The following is a 21,102-nucleotide window of genomic DNA, read 5'->3' on the forward strand; positions in this document are numbered from 1 at the left end:
CAGCACCTGTGGGCACATACTCCTTTTCTCTGTCCGCCATAACAATTTTACACGAAAATATGAAGAACAAAACCACAAAATCGACGCCTCAAGCTTTCAAAAGAACGTATTACCAACAAAGATGGTGGCCAAGGGACAAATCAAAAATTCCCCAAAAACAAGAGTCAAATTTTGGGGATTGAGATCAGAGGGGATTAGTAGTTGTAGCGCGGTCCCCCTTCGCTACAACGGCCCTCCTCTCGAAAATAGTAGTAGTAATGAGTGGACAGGCTATGTAACGGCCCTCCTCTCGAAAATAGTAGTAGTAATGATGGGACAGGCTATGTAACGGCTCCCCACTGATCTCAATTCCAAAAAAATCTGGCTGGTGCTTTTTAGGTATTTTTGGTTTGTCCCATGACCGCCATCTTTGTTGATGATACGCATATGTTGCCCTTTGTAGCGTCGATTTGTACTGCAACGACAGAGAGAGGGAGGGAGAGAGAGAGAGAGAGATGGTATAATGAATTAAGGATCGCCTCATGTTACGATTTATGGACTACAGCTGAAGACGAACCCAAAGCCAATCGAGCGACGTGAACAGAACTGGAGAGAGACGTTGATTAAGATGACCATCAGCTCGTTTTGAATTTTTAATCATTCTTGGAGCCTTTTGCCGCCTACCCTTCCCCACACAAAACCAACATGACCTTCTCCACACCCATACACACCCCCACACACTCTGCAGGAAGAGGGCCTCCTTCCTTCCTTGTCTCCTCCTTGTTATGGAAAGCAGCCGCCTGTTTCTGGAGAGTTATTGTGAGCAATTTCTTTATCGAGAATAATGTCGTCATAAGCCATGAATTGGGCCAGCTAACCTAAGAAGCATTTTTCTGGAGGGCCGTTACAAAGAATGACTATTATTATTACTATTATTATTACCAACCAACCAGCTCTTTTGTTCATGTTGTGTGACTCGGGAGAAAAAACTCCAGTCATTTTCCTTCAATTTTATCGCTCACGACAAGGATATTATTATTATGATATTGTCAGTCATCGAGCGATAGTATTACTGCTGTATTGAATTGAGACGGCGCAGATTCCATGAAGTGTGGTTTGTGGTTGGGGGTTGGGCCGAGGTCCAGCTTTTTTTTGGGATGACGTTTCGCGTCAGATGATAGCGATACTGATGATGATAATGAGCCTGTTCTGATCATCTTGGTGATGACAGTGTCACTTGACGCTACTCGAGTGATAAGAGACGAGACAGGAACTTCTCAAAATTGGGTGAGTGGAACTACCTTTTTCTTTGTTCTCCACGAGCCATTTTGTGTTGTCTCTCCTTCCTCAGATGAATATTTCTGTGCATTCATCACTGCTTCTTCATGCATCATTATTCGCAGGTTTTTTAGGACTCTTATTGTCATCATACTTTCTCTTCGTTCATGTTGATGAACAAGTGTGTGAGTCAGAATATTAACTTTTGGGGAATTACTGCCGTCATAGTTTTGGGGGAATTTATTTATTATTGCCATTTGTTTCAATTGATGATTGATTTTTCCCCCTTTCTTCTCTCCCTCAGTCTCCTTCAACATCTCCCTGAATCTGTCTCTCTCCCCCAAAATCTCTCTCTTCCCCCTCAAAATCTCTCTCTTCCCCCTCAAAATCTCTCTCTCTCCCTGTCAAAATCTCTCTCCCTCCCCAAAAATACCTTCCTCTCTCTCTCTCTCTCTCTCTCTCTCTCTCTCTCTCTCTCAATACTATTGGCAAAACGCAAAGCAAAGATGGGACTGTTGTTCCAGCACTTCAAAACAAGAAAAGCCGAACACATGATTATGCTTTATAGAACGTATGTAGGCTACGTAGTCCACTTGAATATTGCAATATGATATGTTACCCACACTATCAAAAGGATATTGCACAAATAGAGTACATAAAGCTCCTTTACAACTAGAATAGAGGAAGTTAAGGGCCTTGACTACTGGGAAAGACTACAATTCTTAAATTTATATAGTCTTGAAAGGAGAAGAGAACGCTACATGATAATACAGGCGTGGAAACAGATAGAAGGAATCACCGAAAACATCATGGAGCTAAAAATATCAGAAAGAGCAAGCCGAGGTAGATTAATAGTGCATCTCCCTTTGCTTGATAAACTCTGCAACCGGCAGTAAGCAGATGTTTAGAGAGGAGCTTGAATTTGGTTCTCTTTTAACCAAATGTAACAGACGGAATAAGGCAGCTTGGGTGTAATGGCTCAACCATATTCTTCCTACTAGTAACTTACTTGATAATAGAAAAGTTAGAAAGTACATAGAAAGGTTTCAGAAATGAAGTTATACAGAGAGTGGCACTATTATATGCAGACGATGGATTAATCCTAGGACGGGGTACCCTCGAAGAAATAACAAAAGCAATACAAACCCTTATGGAAATACCAAGTGAATGTGGTCCCAATATAAACAAAGACAAAAGCAATATACCAATATTCAACGATGAGCAACATGAAAGACAAGAGCTTCAGAGAACAGATAAATGGACACAACTCAAAGCAAAGCAGAAAAAGGCAAATATGGCTCCTGCAGTCATCACTAAAAGCTGTAGCAGGCTGAAAATAGAAAAACTGTATCGGAAAGGATTAGCAATGATGCCATGGAGGTCATGAAACTCTACGACAAGAAAGACATAAACGAACTGCAAAAGATAGACAATCAAGTATCCAGAACAGTTCTGAAAGCACCAGGTTACACAGCAAGTTGTGCGTTGAGATCCGAAATGGGGGCCTCTTCCTGCCTGCCTTTCTTCCTTCCTGCCACTCGAGAGATATGAAGAATAAACTGTTCTGTCTGAAACATACGGTACACTCGAGAGTGGTGGAAATAGGCTCCTATACGAGATAACCAGGGATCAATGCGAAAACAAGAAAACCCCGTGGATTCTGCAAGTAAAAGAATATGTGAAAGTATTAAGCACAAACTTAAGTAAAATTGAATCTCTTAACAGCTAAAACAAATAATAAATAACCTGGACAAAAAAAGCGTGGCAGAGAGAAATTTATGACAAGACAACATTAAGAATCTACAGCAGATGTAAAGAAAAAACAAAAGAGGAAATCTGGTATGATAACACTGAAAAAACAATGCTGACCAGTACGGCTAGACGAGGCACACTGGAATCAGAAGATAGGAATAGGCTAAAAGAGGAAGAAGATTCAGAATGTCTGTGCTGTGAAGAAAAAAAATGAAAACTTAGAAGACCATTTCTTACTCTACTGTCCACCATATATATAATGAGATTAGAAATAGATACAATTTTGTGCAGCAGCCATAACAGGAAAACAAAGAGGAATTGACAGCCAATATCCTTCCATTTACAGATCTGCTGAAGGAAACTGAACACAGGAAAGAAAAAGGAGGAATAAAAGGAGCACGGGAAGAGGAGGAGGAGGAGGAGGAGGAGGAGCCGTTTCAAAGGATAATTCGGGGGACTACTAATACATCAAATCTGAGCCGGCGTTCCTTAGGTGAGAATCTCGTTTTCCTTTATTATTATCATAAATTATTGCTCTTATTCTTATTTGCTGTAATTATAATGTAAATAACGGTTGTCTTTTATCATTTGAAGGTTAAATAACGCTTAAATAAGCGTTAAATAAGGCCGAAATGAGCGTGAGTTGTGGCCGGCTCACGGCAAGCCTCCATGTTTAGATGTCAATATATACTGCGTATATTTTAAAGCCATATTTAGCCGTTGATGGCTAAATTGACCTTAAATTAACCGCTTTTTAACGCATTTGGTTAAAATGAGGCTTATGTAAGGCTTAAATAAGGGTTAAATAAGGCCGAAATTAACAAGAGTTGTGGCCGGCCCCTTACGGCATTCCTTCATGTTTGTCTATATGTATATATATATATATGTGTATTTTAAAGCCTTAGTTTGTCTTTTATACTTAAATTGCCGTATATTAACCACTATTTAACCTATTTTGTTAAGTTTGGTTAAGTTTAACAGTTAGAATAATGTTAATATAGTCAAACGGTTAGGCTATAGCACAAGGCTATAGGTTGTCAGGCTATGTAGCCTAACTGACCCTAGAGTAAGGCTGACCTTATTTAAATGGCTTCGGATAACATAATTACCTCGTATTGGACCACAGTACTCACAAATGTTAGATTGGTGCGCTACCGCCGGGCCGTGGCGTTCCCTGACTGATATAGGCTAGTCTAGGGTAGGCTAGGTTAGGGAGCCGCTATAGATGGGGTAGGGGTCATGTATGGGGTAGGCTAGGTCAGATGACTTGACTACCCCCTTTAAAAGGCTATTGGGGGTTACAGCGTACTTCGGGGGCGCAAGGATAGGAGGGGGAAAGCCCCCCTCGGCCAGGTAAAGGCACGGCATCGTAGGTTGGAGGGAAAACAGGTTAGGTACTTTTTGAAACCACGTGATCCCTTTCTTTACATTGCAGGAGTCACGACTTACGCTAATTTTACAGGTCTGTGGGGTGAGAGCCCCCCCTCCCCTCGATAGGTCGCTGCATGGCATCCTAAGTTGTGTTAAGGCTGGTCTGGTCTGGTCATATTCCATATGAAATGCCTGCTACAGTTTAGGGGCAATCTGGGCCACAGTTTGTGAGGTGAAAGCGCAGGCTAGGCTACTAATTCCCACCAATTGCCGACTGAGATATTTACCGTCTTTTGTCAATTGTTTTTTTATATTATTTTACTTTGAAGTGTCATTTTGATACCAGAGTTTTTATGCTGCGATCTTAGTCTCCTTAATGTTATGAATACCAAACTCACTCTCAAATCTATCGCAAACTTACCGTTACCGAGATATTTAGTCCCGCTGTCTATTGTTCAAGTTTTGCCATTCATTCCAATGGGCTGGTGCTGGAGACGGCACTCATATTGGTGTTGGTATTAAAGTAAAACTTTACCTTTTTTTATATTTGTCTGAATTTAAATTTATGATATTTACCATCTTTTTTTATATTTATATGTCTATTTTTTATGTTCATGATATTAACCATCTTTCGTTCATGTTTTGATGTTCTCCACAAGGGTCTGGTACTACAACGGCTCCCAATTTGGGCCTAAACAGCTAGTTACCGAACTATCAGGCCACAGTAGGCTAGTAGCCTGCAAATTTTACCTCATATTGGATCCCCAGACCTCATGATCGACCAATAAATGCCGTACCACTGAGCGATGTTGTTCCCTGACCAAAGTAAGGAGTCTATGTAGACAGCAGACTCGCTTGGGCTGGCCTAGGTAGTATCCTTTTCAGATCAGAACCTAATTTGACCTAACGTAGGATGCGATGCCCTGACTTGTGATAAATACCCTTACGTCCCTTCTCTGTTGGGTGGAGGGGTAAGGGCCTAAGCTAGACATTGGTCAGTTTTAAGTGTCTGGGCTTATATGTCTGAGCCATTTTTGTATCTTGGGCGATCAGTGAATTTTTCAGTGTGAGGACACTGGAGGTCTGGTAAGGTTTCTGATGTGAATTATGGAATAATGAGGCATTTTTTATTCATTAAATGAATATTTTACTACTAAAGATTACAACTAGGTGTTTTTAATGAATTTTAGTGAAGCATTGTCATTTTTGCTTTTGTAAATGGTTGCATTATATGAACATCCTAAATTGTTACAATTTTTTGAGATATTGGAGAAGGAGCCATCTCTGCAACGATTACATATCTAAGCTATAGGCTTATGGGAAGATGACTACTAAAAAGATAGTGTCAGCTGTATGCTAATGGATGCATTTGGTTTTCAGGTCCAGATGGTGAGAAAGAAAGAGAGGGAGAGAGTGGTCCATGAGAGTCCCTGGTATATTGGGAACGATACCTGGTCCTTTTTATACCCACAGTGCACCAGGACATCCTCAACGCAATGGAAAAGCAAGCACTGAGGAAGCAGATGGAATGGAGACGCAGGATGTCAAATTGATGACGGTTGGACTGACAATGAATGTGACGAAACATGGAAAGATTCTAGCAGGTATTTCCCAATTCGATGATGGTCTGAGACCCTGTCGAAGAGTCTTTTCATTTGTATGTTCGTCTAACGATAATGCAAAAAGGTGACGTTTCTTGTCTGACAATAATATAAAAACATGACTTTTTGTTACACTGCAATACAAATTGCAGTCCATATTTTACTAGTCAAAAATATCTTTTCATTTATGTTTTTCTTTGTGCCATCAGTGCATCTTACACAGTGCACTGTCGGCATTTGCAGCGTCCATTTGGCCCCTAGTTGCTGCACCCAATTTTTAGCCATTTACTTGACCTCCACTCCCACTTCCTTTCTCCCCTCTTCCTGTACAGTCACTCCAACTCCCTCTTTTTGGTGTGTGAGGCCCTGAATGGTCAAAAGTGCCCCAATGTTTGGCGTTATATCCAAATTTTTATATGTCAGGTCAAACTAAAGTCATCACTTATAAAAGCAATTGAAATATGGAAATAAAAGCAATTGAAATATGGAATTGACAAATTGACTAATGTGTGTTGATTGCTATGAAGAATGGCAGGTCAATCAAATGGTGGGATGCCTCAATGTTCTCTGCTACCTCGACCCCAGACAGTTTTACCACGGCTAATCTCGTTTTTCAGCCTCTTCTGTCATTTCAGTGTGTAAAGCCCATAGACCACTTGAAATTCTGAATTCTCAAAGAATTTAATAATCTTGACAACATGCCCATGTAGCTTCTCTAGGGTTTAATGGTTGAAATTCCTGCAGTACCCTCGTCCTAAATGCTGGCGTTTACCCTTCATCCTAGAAAAACCTGCACATCTTGCTTCCAAGAAGAGTAACGCTTGGTCCCTTCTAATCATCTTCTCATTTCTCTAGCTTATTTTGAGTCTGAAACTAGAAAGTTTTCGTCTTCGAAGATACTTGAGCCTTGCAGCTTAGTATGGAATCTTCCCTTTGTCATCAGTCTAGTCTTTAAACTGTTACTGCTTTCTAGATTCTGTTATAGAATTAGCTGCGGAAGTTCTTTCCCAATCTTAACTGATTTGACAAAGGTGTTACGGCATTTGTGAAATGTTTTTGGCTTCAAATTGGGTGGAATGGGGACTGAGATGTATCATAACTGGTTGTATTTTTAATTGATTCGCATAGTTTTTGAAGTCAGAAGTGATACCAAGGCTCGGAGCACATTAGGTTCCGTGGATGTTTGTGTAAGAAGTTTTCACCAGTAGCTGGAGAAACTAAAGTACCTAAATTATATGTGGCCTTGCGGGAACTTCTTAGATAGTGACCCCCAAGGGTTTTCAGGGTCATTATCTAGGACTGATATTTCTTGGGGGCCATTATCTTTATGATATTTACAATCCTTTGCGTATGTTTTTACAGTCATCCCCAACAGGGTAAGGTGGATACATACCGGGTTAAAACCCTTTTTAGGGGAGGTGCTATCTAGGAAAGATCTTGCGTTGTACTTGCATTTCTTAGCCAGTCTGCGTCTGTGAAATTTAGATCAGCAATGAGGGGAAACTATCTGTTGAAACTGTTTGTTTTCCTGCACTGTACTGACAGCCTAGGTACAGGAAAACCTTAAGAAAAGTCAATGATTTGTTGAGCGTATGTCTGATTATTATCGTGTGGATGTTCCTTGATAAATCCTGACATATTGGGTATTAACAGAGATTTTAGAAATTATGATGGAAATGACACAGGCTACCATTCTATTCGAATTTGTCAGTTAGTTCAGGTTCTGGAACTAAATATATTGAAGATCATTCTTCACATCAGTAATTATTGTCCAGTGTCATGGTGAAACATTGAGAGCCAATACTGAGGTCATTCTTGAGAAGAGCTCAGTTCCTATAATATAGCAAACTGCAGTGATGTATTCATCCTTGAATATTATTTGTATCCAGCCATTTCCTGTAATAAGTATATAACACAGAAAATTTTTGTTACAGACAATGAGTCGCTTCAAGTTCTACAGCCATTTTGATCCAAGTTTCAGTACACTCATGAAGACATTTAAGATACAGCTCAAGGCCTTTCAACAGTTCGGTCAAGTGAAACAGAAAAAAAAGTACTTCCTTGATATTATGCCACGTGTAACAAAGCACTTCTCTTTATTTCCAGAACCATAAATTCATCTAAAGCCTTTGATAAAGTAAACCCCATCCTTTGATAGAGAAAGAGCTGAGAAATGCCCCTCAGTAAAGCAGAATTGGCTATATGGTCTATTACTGCAAACGTATTTCGAAATGATGATTCTTAGGGCGACATTCAGCTCCGGAATAGTCAGTTCATATCGTGAAATCAGTACGATATCAGTTATAGCCCCAGAAATTTTAATTTGACAAAGTAACACGGTACAGGTTAAGCTATTATTATATTAGAATCCCGAAATCATTTTGAGTAACAAAAATAATAGCAAAATCAAAAAGTAATGAAACAGGGAATTAATAAGTAGGAATTGATTTTTCGTCTGGTTTGTAAAGCGTACTTGATACCTGAATGATGTCAAGTCTGATTTAGTTGGGGATAAATTTGGGGTAGGTCCTGGATGAGTGTCTATAAATATAATGCAAATGTGATGATTTTGATAAAAGAAAATCTTAAAAATTTAAAGAAATCCGTTTTAGTCTCAAAATTGTCTGTGTGGAAACGAACTGGGCTGTATCAGATGGACTTCATGGATGTACTGAAATGACTTCGAGGAGTGGGAGGAACCAGGAACCTCTGGAGTAACTGGGAAAACTGATGTTAAGGTGGAGAGCAAAGCAGCCTTCAGGAGAAGGCAGGAGTCAGTCACTGCAATTGGTAAGAGTATTCATATGGAACAAACCCACCTAAGGGGGCCATTAACTTGAAATTCTTTAAGCTTCCAAAGAATATTAAGGTGTTCATTAGAAAGAAGTAAGAGGAGGTACAGTAAAGGGAAATACGGGAAGAAGAACCCTCACATTCTTTTAACATTATGAGGTCTATGTTATGTTGATGCTATATAAAGGACCCACATAGTACTGCAATGTAATATACAATCATTATTTCAATCTTTTTACCATAATATACTTTTATTGATATGTTTTAATCATTCATGTAATGTATACAGTATTACATACAGGTAGGCATTGAGAAAATCACCTTGCCACTGGTAGCTCTTTGGCGGGGTTTCTGTTGCACCTGTAAAAGGTTCCAAGAATTCCTTTGAGACAGCTGCTGCTGATGCTCATTGGTACCTTCCACTCTCCCATCTTACTGGCTAGTGGCTCCCTGCTGGTTACAGTCTTTACACATCTGTCAGTAAAGTTCAGTTATGTATTAATGAAACTGCTTCTTGAATTAATCCTTCCTGCTTTGCACATGTCATACACTATAGTCAGCATACGTGACCCTTCCACTATATCTGCATTTAGGGTTGCAATCCTAAAACATGAAGGATTGAGACACACTTTTCTTTTATCATTTGTCAAGATAATTAACTTCCAGATACTACACTAGGTCTAATCCCTCTGCTGTGATTCAAGTTAGATTTAACTAAAACCAGACTAACGACTAATTTCTTGTTTCACAGGTCCTCTGGGCTTTACGAACAACTGATCTCGTCAGAGCCATGACAAGGCATCTTCAATTTTCGATTTTTGTACAACAATGTCAAGAGGCCACTTACTCCCTATTGGTAAGGAATGTGTACATCCCTTTTTTGACCTGACCAAAGATTAGGAAGCATATGGTTATTACATTGTAACTATAGATATGTGAATAATAAAACTAATATTTTTACGAATAGAACTTACCTGGCAGTTATATATATATAGCTTAATCCCTGTCGAACCGGCAGATTTTTCAAAACTCGCGGCAACCGCCGAATGGTAGGTGTCCGATAGGTGGTTAACAACCCTTATCGGGTGGTAGCTGGAATCATTCCCGTTTTCAGTTCCTCAGATCATCTCTGCCGGTTGGACCGACAACATTGTTGTTGGTTCTCCGTCGGGTTTTTCGCTCGCTTCCCTAGGTCGCTGTGTTGGACCTTTTATTGGTGACGTATTTTGACCTTTGGATTGGCAATCGCTTTTGTGGCTTGTTTGGATTTATTCTTTTGACTGTTCTTGGATAAGATGTCTGATCCTAAGTTTTTTCGAGTATGTGTGAATGAAGAATGTAAGGTTAGGTTACCGAAAGCTTCGGTGGACCCTCACACTGTTTGTTTAGGGTGCAGGGGTTTTGAGTGTGCCTTGGATAAAAGATGTAAAGAATGCGAGGATTTGGATGAAAAGAAATGGATGGAAATGAAACGCTATGTGCGTAAATTAGAGATGGATAAGTTACGGAGGGCTTCTAAATCTAAATCTAGGTCTGTGAGTGATGTTAGCCTAGACATTTCTTTTAACCCTTCTATTCCTAAATCACCCTTAGAAGTAGATCCTTCTCCCGAGGTGGTAACCCCCGCTCCTTCTACAGGAACTGTATCTGCTGTTATGGACCCTCAGTTCGCCAGGATGGCGGCTGAGATGAAAGAATTAAAGGATCAACTTGAAGCCTTGAAGAAAGGTAAGAGTGCAAGTGAAGTTTGTGATAATGTTTGTGCTAGTGCAGTGGAGGTGGCGACTGATCGACCCTGTCATGCCCCTAGATCTAGACCTCTACCAAGCTCCCAGGACCTAGGGAGAAGGTATGTCGACGATCGTAAGGGGGTGAGAGGGACGTATTCTCGGTCAGCCGTCGCCTCAAGCAGTCCTGTTGCTTTTTCCCAGGCTGCTTATGACCGCCACAGGAAAGGCGTGTCGGAAGAGCTTACGTCTTCTCCTAGCCCCTCTCCTAGACGTAGATGGCAGTTTGAGGATTCGAGACCGACCAAAAGAAGATGGTTGCAGCAAGAGGATCAACCCCGGACTCGCTCTCCCCTTTCGGGTGCGTGGAGCTCCCTGAATCTTTTGCTTCCGACGACGACCGAAACGCCTCTCCAGCAAAAAGGTCAAGACCTTTTTCGAATGCTCTCCTCTCGCTGTTCGGAGGAGGGAGAGTTCTCTTCTTTCTGCTTCCGGAGAATTCTCGAGGAATCCTTCTCCTGCTCCCAGCTTGTCTCGACAACCTTCTCCCTCGGATCCTCAAGATGCAGCTGCTGCGGCTAAATCATTTATGACCGTCATGCAAGGCCAATTGGCTTCGCTCGTTCAGGCCTTTAGTCGTCCTCCCCGCAGTCGGTCAGACGTAAGGACTCAAGTTACCAGTGAAGAGAACTAGAAGGAGTCCCCTGCTGAAGTTTCTCCTAGGGATAAGAGGGAATTGGATCCCTCTCCTTCGAGTCAACAAGGGCGCTCTTCTGGCCTGGAACATAAGAATCTTTTCGTTTCTCCCAAGCAAAAACCTCAGGGTTCTTCTCCTGAGGCTCGACTCTTCTCCTCTCCACGCCTTAAACGACAGGAATTTTCTTCCTCTCGCCCGGGAACACTCTTCCTTTGTTCAGCAAGATTACGACCTCGGTTCTCCAGGGAGGAAAGAACGCAGCGGACTTCCTCGACGCCAGGACGCATTCGCCTCTCGCCTCGACGCCAGGACGCATCCAACTCTCGGCGCCAGGACGTATCCAATGCTCGACGCCAGGACGCCTTCCAGCTCGCGATACCAGGACGCATCCAGCTCTCGACATCGGGATTCTTCTAGGGCTGTTTGTCAGGACGCAACCAACTCTCCCGCCAGGACGTAACCAACTCTTGCCGCCAGGACGCGCTTTGGCGATCAGACGTCCTCCCGGGTACACTACAGCGGGAAGAGAAGGAGACAGAGTTGGAAGGAATGCATGATTTGGAAGACGTTTCAGAGGACGAAGATAAACCTTCTAATGCGGCTGATGACTATAAGGTTCTTTCTCTCTCTTTTGGAGCTGTATGGTGAGGAGTTTAAGCCTGCTGCTCCTCGTTCTCCTCAGTCCCAGTTTAACAGGAAGAAATCGAGGAAGCAGTCAGCCTTTATTAAAATGAAGCTTTCCATTTCTGCTAAGAAGGCTCTGACCAGGATTGATAACTGGCTTAAGGAGCGTAGGCAAGCAGTTAAGTCCTCCTTCTCTTTTCCTCCAACTAGGCTTGCTTCAAGGCGGGCATGTGGTATGACACTGGAGAAGCTCTGGGCCTGGGAGTACCTGCCTCCTCCCAGGGGACTTCTCTGGTTTAGTAGACTCTTCCAGAAGACATGCCCTTAACTCAGCTAAGGTGATGTGGTCTATGACGGAACTAGACCATCTCATTAAAGGAATTTTTAGGTCTTTTGAAGTGTTCAGTTTTTAGACTGGTCTGTTGGAATCCTATCCAAGAAGATGGAAACCATGCAGGCTACGGGGAATTGAAGACCTTTCCAGTATTATGGCCTGTATGGATAAGGCTCTGAGGGATGGAGCAAATGAGATGACTTCTCTTTTCACTGCAGGGATTTTGAAGAAGAGGGCTTTGTTATGTTCCTTCACGTCAAAATCTACTACAGTCGCACAGAAGGCGGAGCTCCTTTACGCCCCCTCTCGGAGCATTTGTTTCCCCAGAGCAGTCAGAGATATTTCTCTGACTCTGGCACATAAAGCTACATGACAAGATTTACTTTCTCGCTCGGCTAGGAGGTTTCCTTCTGCAATTCCTCCAGCTGCCAAAAAGGAGGAAAAGAGAGTTCAACAGCCCTTTCGGGCAGAGTTCCTTCTAGAGCTGAATTCAGAGGAAGAAGACAAGAAACAGGGGTAGAACTAACAGAAGGACGTTTAGAACACGCTCTAGAAATTGAGAAACAAGTCCTCCAGACAACAGTAGGAGCAAGGCTGTCTCTCTTTTGGCAGGCTTGGGAAGCAAGAGGGGCGGACACCTGGTCTCTCTCAGTCATCAAGGAAGGGTACAAGATCCCCTTCACGGGGAAACCGCCACTTTCAACAAAGCCACTAGCCCTAGTGGCTCAGTACTCGAACGCATTGAAACGAAGGGCACTCCTGAATCTAGTAGACCAGATGTTGGAGAAAGGAGCGATAGAACCAGTTTTGGAACTAGGATCCCCAGGGTTCTACAATCGTCTGTTTTTAGTGCCCAAGAGTTCGGGTGGATGGAGACCGGTCCTGGATGTCAGCACATTGAACGGTTTTGTGGAGAAGACCAAGTTTACCATGGAGACGTCTCAGTCTGTGCTGGCAGCAGTCCGTCCAGGGGACTGGATGGTATCCCTGGACCTGCAGGACGCTTACTTTCATATTCCCATCCACCCGACTTCAAGGAAGTTTTTAAGGTTTGTGATCCAGGACAAATGCTTCCAGTTCAAAGCTCTTTGTTTCGGCCTCAGCACAGCTCCTCAAGTGTTCACCAGAGTAATGTCAAATGTGGCAGGATGGCTTCATCAAGAAGGGGTAAGAGTATCCCTGTACCTAGACGACTGGCTGATAAGGTCCCAGTCGAAGAACAGGTGTCTGGAGGACTTACACAAGACGTTTATGATTGCTCAGGATCTGGGTCTCATTATCAACAAAGAGAAGTCTCAGACCGAACCGAGTCAGACGATTCTTTATTTGGGGATAGTTCTGGACTCAGCTCGTTTTCGGGCTTCTCCCTCACAAGAAAGGCAAATCAAGTGCCTCGAGAAGGTTCAGTATTTCCTGGGGAGGCAGAAGTGCTCGGCGAGGGAGTGGATGAGTTTGTTGGGCACCCTCTCCTCGCTCGAGAAATTTGTCTCTCTGGGAAGGTTGCACCTCAGACCTCTGCAACACTTCCTTTCAAGAATCTGGGACAGGAAGAATCAGGAGGACTCATTTTCCTTCCTCATTCCAGCAGAGATCAAGAAACATCTGAGTTGGTGGCTGGATCCGTCGATCTTAGGGGAAGGAATCTCCCTACGCAGAAAGAACCCAGACCTAGTGTTGTTCTCAGATGCTTCGGAGTCGGGATGGGGAGCAACACTGGGGAACAAGGAAGTTTCAGGCTCTTGGGAAGAGGGACAAATCGGATGGCACATCAACAGGAAAGAGTTGATGGCCATCTGGTTAGGTTTAAAAGCCTTCAAGGAATCTGTCGCGGGGAAAGTAATAGAAGTGAATTCCGACAACACCACGGCTCTTGCGTATATCAGCAAACAAGGAGGGACTCATTCTTTACCTCTTTACGAAACTGCAAGAGAGCTCCTTCTGTGGACAAAAGACCACAGGGTGGAGCTTTTGACGAGATTCGTGCAGGGGCAGAAGAATGTAAGAGCAGACATGCTCAGCAGAAGAGGGCAAGTTCTGCCCACGGAATGGACTCTCAATCTTCAAGTTTGCCAGAAACTGTGGAGGTTATGGGGGAGGCCTTCAATAGACCTCTTCGCCTCCAGCCAGAACAAGAGAATCCCGAACTACTGCTCTCTAGTCCCGGACAGAAAAGCAATAGCAGTAGACGCCTTCTTGATGGACTGGACGGGGATGGACACTTATGCGTTCCCTCCGTTCAAGATAATCAATCTAGTAGTCAAGAAATTCGCCCTCCTAGATTCAGGAGAATGACCCTGGTAGCCCCCTTTGGCCAGCAAGAGAGTGGTTCACAGAGGTGGTGGAGATGTTAGTGGACTTTCCAAGAAGTCTTCCCCAAGTCCAAGGCTTCTCAGACAGCCCCACTTCGAGAGGTATCATCAAAACCCTCGCTCTTCAACTGACTGCATTCAGACTATCGAGAAGCTTGTCAGAGCGAGAGGATTTTCAGCTCAAGCTGCAAGAGCTATCGCCAGAGCGAGGAGGGTCTCTTCACCGAGAGTTTACCAATCAAAGTGGGAAACCTTTAGATCTTGGTGTAAGCAGCATAAGGTTTCCTCAACCACTACCTCTGTGAGCCAAATAGCTGATTTTCTCTTGTCCTCAGGCAAGATTCTAAGCTGGCCGTATCCACCATAAAAGGATACAGAAGCTTGTTGTCTACCGTCTTTAGGCACAGAGGCATTGATTTGTCTCAAGATAGAGACTTGAGAGACCTTTTAAAGTCTTTCAAACAACGAAGCAGACTTTGAGACCCCGTCCTGGAATTTGGATGTGGTTTTGAAGTTCTTGTGCAGCAGGAAGTTCAACCCATCTCTCAAGCAACCCTGAGAGACGTAACAAAGAAAACTCTTTTCCTTCTCGCTCTTGCTACAGCGAAAAGGGTTAGCGAGATTCAGGCTATTCAGAAGCAAGTAGGTTTCAATCGTAATGGAGCAATATGCGCATTAAGGCTTGACTTCCTTGCTAAGAATGAGAACCCTTCCAAACCCTGGTCCGGGGGCGTTTGAGGTTCCTAACCTCACTGATTTAGTGGGCCAAGAGGAGGAGAGACTACTCTGTCCAGTTAGAGCCCTCAAGGCTTATATTTCCAGGACAAAGGACGTAAGAGGTTCTTCCAGTTCCTTGTGGTGTTCAGTGAAGGATCTCAAAAGCCCCTCTCGAAGAATGCGTTATCATTCTTTTTGAGGAGACAATAAGAGAAGCTCAACTTTTATGTGAAGAGGAGAACTTTGGTTTGTTGAAGGTGAAGGCTCACGAAATAAGAGCCATTGCAACTTCTCTGGCTTATAGAAAGAATATGTCAGTTAAACAAATTATGGATGCCACTTTTTGGAGAAGTGACTCTGTTTTCGCTTCTCATTACCTCAGAGAGGTAAGAGTAGATTATGAGAAATGTTACGCCTTGGGCCCATATGTAGCTACAGCTTCGGTATTGGGTAAAGGAGTGACTGCCTCCCCTCAACCTTAACTTTTGTTTGGGATACCTGTAATTGGGCTGGTGTTTTTATGGTTGTCTGAGGAAGCTTCCTTGTGGGAACAGCAACCCCAGTCTAACTAGATAGGTGTATATCTAGTCTGCAAGGTTAGGTGGTTAGATTGAGTAAGGTTACAGGTAATAGAAGGGGAATAGGAAGTACAGAAGTCTAGTCACGTTGTTGGTCTCACCCCGTTTGACAGACTCGATTGAGTTGTTTCAGTATAACAGGTCTTCACCTGGCTGGCGCTCCTAAGGGAAAACGGCTCAAGAGGCAGGAACCTTTGAAGTCAGCTACCTTAGCAGGTAAGGAATCAAGGTGTTTACCTACGACTTTTAGTTGTTTCCCAACAATGTTGGCTGTCTTTCACCCTCCTCCAAATGTGTGAATCAGCTATATATATATAACTGCCAGGTAAGTTCTATTCAGAAAAATGAAGTTTTTATGATAAAACAAAGTTTTATGAATACTTACCTGGCATTTATATATATTTTAAATCCCACCCTCCTCCTCAGGAGACAGGTCGGGCAAGAGATGATCTGAGGAACTGAAAACGGGAATGATTCCAACTACCACCCTATAAGGGTTGTTAACCACCTATCGGACACCTACCATTCGGCGGTTGCCGCGAGTTTTGAAAAATCTGCCGGTTCGACAGGGATTAAGCTATATATATATAACTGCCAGGTAAGTGTTCATAAAACTTTGTTTTATCATAAAAACTTCATTTTATGTTAGATACATTGGGTCCCTGGTAATCGCAGTGATTGGGGACCACAACCCGCGTTAAGCAAAAATCTGTGATAAGTTGGAACACCCCTTTAAAAATGCTTGTAACTGCCTGCATTAATAGTTCAAACGCCAAAGAACCCCTCTAAAAACACTTATAACTGGCTGTTGTAATAGTTCAAACACCAAATATACCTTAAACTATCATCTGAAAACCCTTTAATATAATTTCAAAGTCATCTTACAACATTACCCTTAAAAATATGTGGCTCACAGCTACGTGTGAAAACTAAACTCAAGTCCCCCCCACATTCAAACACAGCCATTATCTCTCACACAGTATTGGAGCTGTCCCGTTTTCTATTTTCAGATGGGGAAACAGTTAAATACTTTGCAGTACTTAAATATTTCAATAGGCATTAAAAAAATACCAAATTATAAATGCAATCAACAATGATAAAATATTCTCTTGTGTATGTACTTCTTAAAATGATTTACTAATGTAAACACAGCAAAATATCGGTAAAATGTTATTTCACTTACAGAATCCATTTGTACTGTACTGTGTTATATTGATCTGTTATCGTTGTAATTTACATATTGCATAACATCATAACAGATAAGACCTTCCTGGCAAACCACGTCACTAATCAATGGGCGAACCTGTTGCGACAAAGAACTCCATCTGCAGAAGCCCAGACATGAAGCCTAGTCTTTTGCCTTTTCCAAGGAAGGTCCAGATCCCTTTGGTCTTCCTTTCTCGGGTCTATCCAGGAAGGGATGAAAAGTGAAAAGAAGGGAGGTGGTTGCTGAGAGTGGTGATCCCCTTCCTCTGGTACCCTGAGTAAGGGGTTGCCTGTAATGTCACTGGGCAAGATGGCATCACCGTAGAGCAGAGCCTTGGACCATATAAATCCTTTCGGATTGATAGTAGCTGTTATTCAAGTTTGTTCATCCACTCATATCTAAGACCAATACTGTTGCCATATTGCTCTCTATATTTATGGAAATCTCAGGCCCTGATGAAAACGATCGACTGAGACGGGATCCATGGATGTTGTAGATTGCCAGACCCAGGGGTTTTACAGCCACCTTTTTCTTATTGAGAAGGAATTTGGGGGTTGGAGACTACTAATTGACCTCTCTGCTTTGAATATTTGACATTGTTTCTAGATGAAAACCACATTCAGTGTTAGATTCCATCAAAGAGGATGATTTCATGCTTTTGATAGACCTACAGTAGCCATACTTTCAAGTACCCATTCATCAGGATTTTTGGTACAAAGCCTTGTGCTTTGGAGTGGTGGCAACTCCTCCTGGGAATTCAACTTGGTCTCGGCTTGGGCCCATTCAAAGGGCGTTTGTGTTGTGTCATACTTGGATGAGTGTTTATTCCTGACATCTGCTAGGGAACGCCTTCTTTTGGACAGCGTTGGTATGCTGGGTTTTTGTCTTGATCTTGGTGTTGTGGTCAACTGGCAGTCTGATCTCATTTCCAAGCAGTAGATAAAGTATTTGAGTATGCTCTTGGACTTGGTAGTGATAAGAGCCTTCCCGTTAAGCTCTCATTTGAACATTCCCAGGAAGGCAGCAGCATAGAGAACATTCCCAGGAAGGCAGCAGCGTAGTTTCTGTCCCAACAGGAACAACCGCCTTGGCTGTGGCAAGTGGCCCTGGGCCATCTGTTGTAGTTGGGGAAGCTTGTGACTTGTGGGAAGAGTTATTCAGTCACTTTAGTGGCAGCTGAAGTCACACTGGTCCACTGTCCAAGATCCTTTTCTCAACTCGCATGTCTTAGTTGGGAATTAAGGGAGGACCTCTTGCGGTGGATAGACAACAGAAACCTTGTAAAGGGAGTTCCTTTGAGCTCCCCCCTCCCCAGAAATACTTTTGTTTACAAATGCATCGAGGAAGGGTTGGGGTGCACACCTGAGAGGAGAGTTTGTTTCAGGTATGTGGACAAAGGATGCACTTCACCTGCACATCAGTGTCTTGGGGATGAAAGCAACTTGGTTAGTACTGGAGTGTTCCAAGATTGCATGAGGGGACACTTGCTGGTGTGGATGAGCAACAATACAACCAGTGTTGCCTGTGTCAACACACAGAGGGGAACTGTGTCTCAGACTCATCATCCTGTACCAGCTGAGTTCTTATTCAGGTACATTGCAGGCAGGGGAAATGTTATGGCAGAACAGCTCAGTCATCAGGGTCAGATGGTGGAGACAAAGTGGTCCTTACAATCCAAAGTAGTGGAGAGAGTGTTTGAGGTACAGGGTTCTCCCATGATCTATTTGTTTGTAAGCAGATTAAATAGGAAACTTCCAGTCTTCTGCTCCCGAGTCCAGACGTGTGGAGAGTGATGGAGGATGAATTCCAACATCCCTGGGACAGTGCAAATGTTTTCACTTTTTTACCCTTCAACCTCCTGTGCAGGGTGACCAACAGAATGTTCATCACCCTGCATCTGCAGATGACTCTGAATGGTATACAGATCTTCTGGCACTCTTGGTCGAGGTGCTGAAAGAGTTGCCCTCATGGCCCGACTTTCTGTTTCAATCCCACATTTGCAAGCACCTATAGGGAATTCAGACTCTGTCTTCATGCATAGAGGTAATTCCTCATAACCTGTGAGAGAGAGGCTTTTCTCAGAGGGTGGTGAGAGAGATGACTAGTTACCTCTGTTTTTCCCCTGTGAACTTGTACCAAGGGAAGTGGGCCATCTTGTGCAATTGTTGTTTTAGGAGTCTCTCCAGCCAGAGTATCTGTTCAGTGGATTGCAGACTTCCTTATCTCAGGTGTTCAAATTGAAGGGGTCGAATTTCTTCACCTCAGTGGAGTTATCCATGCTTTAGACTTGGCATTCAGAAGGGTGGGGTCCTCTCTCATTTGTACCTGAGCTTGTGGAAAGGATTTAAAACCTGTCAGTTCCAGAAGAAAGCACTGTCTGAAAAAGTTTGCTGAAGTACACGCTGGAATCAAATGAAATACAGGAAAGTGCACGGCCCTATGTCCCTGTTTTAACAAGGGAGAGGGAGGACATGGTAGAGCTTTATCTGAACTCATAAGTACTTGGTAATTGCCAGAATAAGCTGCCCACTGCCATGAAAACTCTTATGGGTCATGTCCTAGTTCTCTGAAATAATTTTTTACACGAGTACCCCCTCATTTTGCGGTTCTCTGGCTGGTGCTCCTGCTGCTCTGGTCACCCATTTCACTAGACTGGTAGGAGGTGACAGGAGTCATGACATCCCCTTCTTGCTTGCACAACCGGGAATATGACATTTTTAGGATAAATCCAATTCCAGAGACTGGCAGGGACTATCCCCCTTGTAAGGGATAAATCTCCTAATATATAAAATGAAGGTTATATCTTCTTAGGAACAAATCACATATTTGTAAAAGTAATTTATGTTTTTATAGGTATACGAGTCTGAGCCCTTTATATAGGTTGTGTCCGCCAAAACTGCCCCACTGTGTCCCTATGGCCAATGGAAAATGTGAGTTGTGAGACTGGATGAATGTCAGATACTGCCTCTCACCCTTATATCCACCAGTTAACTGCAGTTATACCAGTGATTCAACATCTGTTCCAGCTCATGCTAAAGGGTACAAATAATGTAAAAGGCTTTGGTTTGTGTGCTTAGGAAAAATACAATTACTGTAATAAATTTGTTATGTTTTAAACACTGTGTTTTGTCTCTTTGGTTCATTCATCTCATTTCCCCCTATGAATCATGCTATGAACACTGTATTCAGTGTATGATTCTTGTATAGAAAAAACCATTGAATCATCAATATGAATTTCCTACATGTATTGTAACAGGACGCTAAAATTGCTTGCCAACAGACTGATTTTATAGCGACTTTACTGTAGTGATTGGTGGTATACTTTTTTTTTATTAAATATTTATATTTCAGCTTTGTGGTTGGCTTGTGGTGGTCGGAAGGGAATGTGCGTAAAAAAACTTTTACAACTGGGAGCCCAAGATATTGCTGATAACAAAGGTACTTTGCCATCTCAACTCATGTCTTTTTGATCCCAAAAAATTTGTGATAAGTGTTTGACTTGAAATAAAATTTGATTCGTTTGGCTTCTTAGTCTGTGTTAGATTATCATCGCCAGTATCAAAAAGTTAGTGGTAACAGTATTTGAAAATGTATTAGTGAATAATGTGGTTCTCCTACATAAGTGACAAAGACTTAATGTGCTGTATCTTGATGATTGGGAAATAACATAGTGTGATGTTAAGTCCAGAATACAGGCAGTCCCCTGCTAATGGCGGGGTTCCGTTCCCGGCCGAGCGCCGATAACTGAAAATTGGCGATAATTATGGTAATAAATGGCATTTACGATGTCATAAGTGCCAATGAACCGCTTATCGGCGCCATTAACTGCTTATCGGCGCCGATACACCGCTTGCCGACGCCAATAAACCGCTTGCCAACGCCAATAAACCGCTTATCGACGCCGAAAATTGCTTACTGTCGCCGAAAATCTGGTTAATGACATCGTTAGCCAAGCGCTGTAAAACCAAAACGCTGTTAACCAGTGCCGCCGATAAGCGAGGGCTGCCTGTAAGTAGTCTCTAATATGAGTTTTTCTGTAGAGCACTGTTGTTGAGCAACCCAGGTTCCTTTGAGTGACAAAATTTTCATCAGCCATTTCAGAATTCATGAAAAGAACTGGCCAGAATTGATTGAC

At 42.8% G+C, this 21,102-nt stretch overlaps 1 long non-coding RNA gene across 1 annotated transcript; it reads left to right on the plus strand.

The window, feature by feature from the left end:
• Positions 1-3,416: 3,416 nt before the first annotated feature.
• Positions 3,417-21,096, plus strand: LOC136848272 (uncharacterized). Its single transcript, XR_010855993.1, has 5 exons — positions 3,417-3,502; positions 5,761-5,984; positions 7,916-8,771; positions 9,526-9,630; positions 20,319-21,096. It is a non-coding gene; the product is annotated as an uncharacterized lncRNA (long non-coding RNA).
• The last annotated feature ends 6 nt before the right edge of the window (positions 21,097-21,102 follow it).

Source organism: Macrobrachium rosenbergii, chromosome 18 (assembly GCF_040412425.1).
Source record: "Macrobrachium rosenbergii isolate ZJJX-2024 chromosome 18, ASM4041242v1, whole genome shotgun sequence".
Taxonomy (NCBI): domain Eukaryota; kingdom Metazoa; phylum Arthropoda; class Malacostraca; order Decapoda; family Palaemonidae; genus Macrobrachium; species Macrobrachium rosenbergii.